This window comes from Triticum dicoccoides, chromosome 7A (assembly GCF_002162155.2).
Source record: "Triticum dicoccoides isolate Atlit2015 ecotype Zavitan chromosome 7A, WEW_v2.0, whole genome shotgun sequence".
NCBI lineage: Eukaryota > Viridiplantae > Streptophyta > Magnoliopsida > Poales > Poaceae > Triticum > Triticum dicoccoides.
This window is the reverse complement of record NC_041392.1, coordinates 194,074,172-194,081,475: the sequence shown is the minus strand read 5'-3', so window position 1 is coordinate 194,081,475 and position 7,304 is coordinate 194,074,172. Positions and strand designations below refer to the sequence as shown.

Below are 7,304 nucleotides of genomic sequence, written 5' to 3'. Positions count from 1 at the left end.
ATAGAAGCTCTGCTTCATCAGCACTACTCGGTGTTTGGGATCACACTGGTGTTTTTGTTGCTGACTTGTGGTATTGTGAGGTTCATGACCATCACCAGGCTGTGGCTCGGACTCCATGACCATGAGCTCATAGAACCAATGCAGATCTCAGCTAAGAATTTGAAGCCTGAAGGTTGCCACGTTCATTTATCATTCTTCAGACTCTTAATATGCCCAGGTTCTGGTCCTTGTTATTATCTCCGGAAGTTAAGAGGGTGTGAAGAAAACAAACGGTGTCATCAAATCCAATGACAAATTTAGTGCCAGAAACAGTCAAAAGGATACTAAAAATAGCTTTGGATTTAGCCACCAAGAAATGATCATGCTTTTGTCAAAAAAATAAAACGAAACAAAGAAACTAATAGTATTTCAATTCGGTTATTCCTAGTGGATTCCCAGCTTTGTGTAACTTTTTCTTTTGCAATCAAAGCTTTGTGTAATTGTTTCAGTTAAAGTATCTCTTTGCAGTAGACCAGCATAAACAGTAAAGCAGGTCTGAATCCTTCGGTGAGGTATTTCTACGCTATTATGTAAGAGTATTTATTTTCCAACTTACCTTTCTTTTATTATCCTCTCCCTGATTATAAGCTTCTTTTTTTCCCTTCGATTAAATCATCTTCAGAAAACTGATTCTGACATTCACAATTTGTCCAGTAGTATTTTTTCTCAATCCTGCACAAAGTAGACTGTTTCCCCTTGTTCTTGTCTTTTTAGTTGGCCTGGTTGATCTTGGACTTACTGTTGATAGCAGTGTCTAATCTTAGTGTGTCAGAAAATCTGCTTGCAGATCACACATGGCAAAATATTTTAGTCTCACATTGTCCAAAAAAAAGTCTCATTTTCCAACTACAAGATTAATAGTATGGGTGTTCATTTATTAGATATTCAGATTATACATTATGAGGTATACCAAACTAACCCCTAAAACGGAACCAAATGTATCAACTTCACTGTACCATTCCTCTACTTGCTTTAGGGCCATCCGGTGCATAGATCACGTGATTCAAACATATTGGCCCACCTATTTCCAACCAAACATTCGAATTACTTATCATTTATCAATTTTGGGAATAAAAGCATTAATATAGGTTATAACTGCACAATGAACCTTGTGCACACTTTCCTGATCCGTAGGCACTTGTGTTACCAGGGGGTTCTACCCTGGTACACTAGTACGCGAGGAATGCAAACTAGTTCCTTTCATTGGTGTGGTAGATAAACTGGGAATGCGAGGTTCTGTTATCTTGTTATCCTAGTCTTCCTTGAATGAATGAATTCTTGGTCCTATACTGGGCTGTTATTCATGGATATTTTGCTTTTAACTTAGATATTTAGCTTTCACTAGCTTCTAATGTTGGTGACATGCCCACACTGAAGCAAAATCATTTAGAGCATATAAGCAGATGCACTGTCCAACCTGGCATTCTGCACCATCCAAAATCAGGTCCTCATCCCAATCATTCCACTGAGTTTGGGCCACAGATGGCCCATGCCGATTAGTTTGGCAAGCTGAGACGCAGTGTTATTTGTGCAATCTCCTGGCACTTCGCCAAGCTGTTGATGCGCCGTGTTACAGAGAAATTCATCAGACACTGACAAGGGCCTCATGGGCCCTGTTGGCAGAATTTCTTCAGAGAAACCAGGAAGGGAGTTCCCTGGTAGTCCCGCCAAATACTCCTTCCTCTCTAGCAAGGAAAAAGGAAGATTTATTCTCATGTCTCTCCATCCTTGAACACCTATCTTCCAACCCCCCCTCCCCTCCTTGAAATTTTATTTATAAAATCAGAGAAAGTACAGTGCCTAGAAATAATGCATACCCAAAATATTCTCATACCTGGACATCATTTACACACAATAACAGGGCAACTCAACTCAGAATCCAATGAAGGTATCAGTGTTACTGTGCCGATAAAATACTAGTGACACCGCCCTGCAGTAAACGACTGAATTGCTTCATTTTCAAAGAGACTATTTAGCTAAAATGACATCCTCACTTTGGAACATTACACCTATTTCTCTCTTTCATTCAGCATTGTTCCAAGGATTGTGTATCGATGCAGACTGTTTTGCTCCTCTCCACATCAGAAGGTCATTCCACAAATTATCAACTAAGAAAGAAGAACTACTTCACATCTCACAGTTGTCATTTATATCATCTTTTGCTCACATTCAAAGAATGCACCAAATAATACTAAATGATGGCCTTGAGAAACAATAAAATACAAATTACAACTTTGGAGGTTGTGTCTATCTCATGATAGACTGAACAAATGTCACAACTGAGACTACTCTTACACAGGCAGAGGACTTTTTCCTGGTTCCCCGTCAGATGGTTGATTGCTTGAATCAGTTGCAACTGAAGCACCTTTTCAGACATTGCACCCACTTTTCCCCCTTCTCCTTCACTAACCGCGCCACTTTGTCAAATGACAACAAGACATGAATGACGATGTAGATGATCACTGCAATGACGAGTGCAAAAATGTATGCAGATGTCTTCAACTTCCTGCAGCTGCCCGCGGCATATGCCCCAAGTAAACCAAGCAAGTCCAAGATCATTGCTGTTTTCATGGCAAAGAGAGATCTCTTGTACTTGCTTATTGTGTTGTTCAGTAGGAGGATGACCATGACCATTGAGGCCATGAATGCTGTGGCGTTGCAATAGAAGAATACCTTGTATCGTGTTAGGTTGGTATCATGGAGGATTGGGTCACTTGCAAAATGGCCATCCTTGTCATCAGGCCAAACTCCTCCAGGCGGAAGCAGACCGGCTTGGTATGTGACAGTGATTGCAAGAGTTCCGATCAGCATCAAATCTTTGCGCCATTTGTGCTCCGTTCTCTTACTATCAGTATCACTTGTGCTTGTCGTGTGATTCGTTAATGAATCTTGGTGCTCGGAAGGCTTGGCTTTGAACTTGAACATCAGCCCCAGCAGCGAGCAATTCACCTTTTCTTTTGCAAATTTCAGAAGCAGGACTTGCATTATGACATAGACAAACACTGCAAGAACAACGAGAATGATATAGAAAGATGTTGACACTTTTCTGCAGCTTCCAGTAGCAAAAGCACCAATGAGGCTGATCAGATCAGCTAGTACGCATGCACGCAGCGCATAGCACTTCAGACCTTTGTCGCATAGCCTCTTGCTAACAAGCAACAGAATTACTGCCAGGGATGCCATGAAAGCAGTAGCATTGAAGTAGAAGAACACCCTATAGCGTTCTCGGAACTCATCACGAAACACCGAGTAACCTGCTCGGTGGCCGTTTTCATTATCAGTCCAAAAGCCACCTGGTGGGCTTATACCAGTTTGGTATGTGATAGAAGCTGCTAGAATTGCGAGCAATATCAGAAACTTCCGCCTCTTCCGCAAATCTTTGTCTTCTGGAGTATCAGTAGGTCTAGAAGAAGCCCCTATATGCTCTCCCACCATATCTTGATAATGGGAGGTACATATAGAGTATGAAGTACAACATAGGCGAAAACCAGGAGGACTAGGATGAACACATAAATGGATGTTGAGAACTTCCTGCTGCTTCCAGCAACGTAGGCTCCCATAAGACCAAAGAGCACCAGTGTCATCGCTGTTTGCAGTACATGACGCCTCATGGCATGAATGGTAATCAACTGGCTCTGGAGTATGATGATGATGGCCAAAGAGGCTACAAATGCTGTGGCATTGCAATAGAAGAATATCTTGTAGCGCTTGGGACTGATGGCCTCCAAAATTGGATCACCAGCAATATGCCCATCACTGTTATCTGTCCAGAAGCCTCCTGGTGGATTCATCCCAGCTTGGAAGGTGACTGTGGCGGCAAGGATGCCAAGCAATAGAAGGTATGTGCGCAACTTCTGGAAATCATTCTTAACATCAGTGCCTGGGGTGCCGTTGTTTGATTGATCTTGCATGTCAGGTTCCAACAAGGCCTTGATGAAATCCCTCACCTTCTGAACCATTTCTTTATTTCTCTCTTTCACACGTGTGATGGTGTTTGCAATACATGCCAACTTAGACAAAGCAAGTTCAATACACTGAATGATGAGGTAGAGCAAGACTGCAGCAACAAGGGCAAAGACATAGATAGATGTATGTACCTCCCTGCAACTTCCAGCAGCATATGCCCCCATAAGCCCAAAGAGACTAACTATCACACACAACCGCAGAGCATTTGACTTAACAACATAATCCATCGCTGTTTGACTGAGGACCATGATGATGATGACAAGGGATCCAGCAAAAGCAGTGGCATTGCAGATTAAGAACGCCTTGAATCGACGTGGATAATGGTCTCGGAGCACCGGATCACCAGCAATGTGGTTACTGTCACCATCAGACCAGAAGCCACCTGGAGGGGTTAGCCCTGCGACATATGTCACTGTTGCTACCAATGTGGCAAGAACCAGTAAGGAGCTGCGATTTCTTTCAAGATTTTCCCTTTCCTCTCTCTCCTTTGCAGCCTCTTCTGCAATTTTTCTCTTCTCTTCTTCTGCAAGATCAAGAACCGAGCTGCGACTTCTTTCAAGGTCTACTACTTCTTCCATCTGGACTGGCGCCTCTTGCACATCTGTTGCAATGTCTGTTTTTGATGGCATGAAAATGTGCCTCAGAGTTTCCTTCCAACTTTCACTAATACCGGATAATAAAACTTGCAGCTTCTTAGGTGCCAGATGCTTGAAGAATACCACATGAAGTGTGACATACGCGAATATGCCGACAAGTAACACCCAGATGTAAACAGAGGTCTTCACCTCCCTGCAGCTCCCAGCGGCGTAGGCCCCCATGAGCCCCAGCAAGCCAAGAATCATGGCGAACTGGAGCGCGCGGAGCCAGACCGCCTTGTGGGTCAGCTCCCTCAGCAGGAGCAGTATGAGCACCGTGAACGAGGCCCCGAACGCCGTGGTGTTGAAGTAGAAGAAGACAAGGTACCGCCTGGGGTAGCTGGACCTCATCACGATGTCACTGGCGACGTGGCCGTGCTCGTCGTTGTCCTGCCAGAAGCCGCCCGGCGGGGCCAGCCCCGCCTGGAACGTGATGGCCGCCACGAGGATGGCCATCAGCACCAGGTACTTCCGCAGCTTCCACAGGAGCTCCTCCTCGTCGGCGCCAGTTGGCTGCTGCTGCAGCGGCTCGTCGGAGGTGTTGCCTGCAGCTGCAGGGGCATGGGCATTGCCATTCTGCCCTCCGGAATCCTCCATGGCTCCGAGATTCCTTGAAAATCTCTAGCTCCTCTCTAAAGATTGTAGCGTATGTGGGTTTGCAAGACTGAGATGAACTAGTAAACGTCGCTGGTCTTAGTCTCTGCTGAGTAAACTTCAAAGCCACATCGCAGTCCCAGCCCACCAATAATATCCCATGGAGAAAACCGTGGACCGTTTCAAATGGCCGAAGCTTCGCCGTTGTAGCCATAAAAGCGCAGCAGTCCTTTTCTGCAGTCTACTCCTCCTGGTGAGTCCTAGCTTCATGCAGCATATTTACTACACTCCTACCAAACTTGGAGCAGCATAAACTTACGTGGGCAAAATATGTGCTTGGTTCAGATAATCAGATTACATAGCCTAAAGAAACAGCTTACATTTTAAGACGGAGATAGTACATTCCTACCTAATTTGGAGCAGCACAAACTTATGTGGGCAAAATATGCGCTGGGTTCAGCCTAATCAGATTATAGCATACTAGTATTTACTAAATCCATGTCTACCAAATTGCAATAGGATATACTCCCTTCTTGTATTAGTATAGTACTCCTGTCAAGTCATGATACTGTAGTACAACTTGCACAAACATCCAAGACAGTGTTCCAAAGCCTGTCAGACATCTCATGTATTTCCATCTGAATATAGTGCTAGTATGTTGCTTTGCAAGAGGATCAGTCATTTGTTCCCTTTAAACTCCTATCCTAGCTCTTTCCTTTTGCCCTTTCTATCTATCTTCCTCATCTTATAACTAAATGAACCTCGAGAATATACGAAAAGTTTTGCAATTCTTGGATTGTGATGCCTGAAGGTTTATCTATCACTATTTCAATTTCAGGGCTACAACAGGTGTGTGAAGTGTGTGTGAACATTGAACCTGAGACTTGGCTCTTCTAGTTTTCTTAATACTACTGCGCAGAGGTTTGTTGGGGTGCTCTGTGACTGTACCTGTGCCTGTGCTTGTGTAGTATCCAGCGAGAATCGTGCTAGATTTACTTTATTTAAGTGCCACGTGCATGGCAAGCTAATACAGTATAATGCCATTCAAGTACCAGGTTGCCACATGAACAGAGATCGGCATGTTTTTAAGTCCAGCCAGGACGACAAGACAACAAGCTGCCACCAGATAGCATCCTCTCACCGAAGACTTGCCAATGCCCAAGTCTTCGTGCCTGTCCCTCGGTCCTAACGCCAACCGCCTAAGATAATGCGATCCCATTTCCCACTAGTTTCACACAGAGGAGAGGGAGTGATCTTTTTCTGAACTTTTGCACATTGATAACTAAAGTACCCATCACAGCGCAAGTGCAATGGAAACGCAAGAAGATAAGAGCAAGCAGGTGGGCGCATGCGTACCTTTTACTGTAGTAGCGGGCGCCTCGGGTACTGCAGCAGCAGTGCAGCTGGGCCGAGCGGCAGGCGTTCACGGCCGCCGCGAGCTGGCCAGGAAGGTCACCCAATAGCCATTTTGCAGGACACTGGAGCGTTATTACCTCGAACACCTGCCGGGCGATGCTGCCGGCGCATTTCGTCGAGCACCTGTCGGGCTAAGCTGCCGGGGCATTTCGTCGAGCACCTGCCGCGCGCTCCTCGCAAGCTGCAGCGTGCGCCCACCAAGCCACTCCGTCGCAAGCCGGCCACCTCCTGCGCCGAGGCGACCCAGCGGCAGCGTCGCCGGTGGGAAACATGCTGCGGTTGCGCTGGTGTCGGTCAGCGCGATCAGCTGGGCCACCAGCGAGAGAACTCCTAGAGACGTCATGTGCGTGTCGTCGCCGATCGAGTTGAGGTGGAATACGTCATCGAGGTCGATGTCATGCCTTTGGCTCCGATGACGTTCATCGAGTGGTGCGACACCCGGCAGTCAGCCAGGCAACGTGTGATGCAAGAAGAGGGGCTCCGTGAGCCGGGCTTGCTGGACAGTGGGGATAGGTGTGCATCAAACCCAACGCCGAGTATCAAATTGGACACACCGTCCCCGAACGGTGGATAGTGGGGACGCCGATAACTGTCATATACGTGGTATATTTGACATGTATTCACATATCATGTATGGTGTGAGTAGAAGGCAGG

General features: G+C 45.9%; 1 pseudogene; it reads right to left on the bottom strand.

Moving 5' to 3' along the window:
• Window positions 1-1,831: 1,831 nt before the first annotated feature.
• On the bottom strand, window positions 1,832-6,991 carry LOC119331328 (annotated as a pseudogene).
• Between the last annotated feature and the right edge of the window lie 313 nt (window positions 6,992-7,304).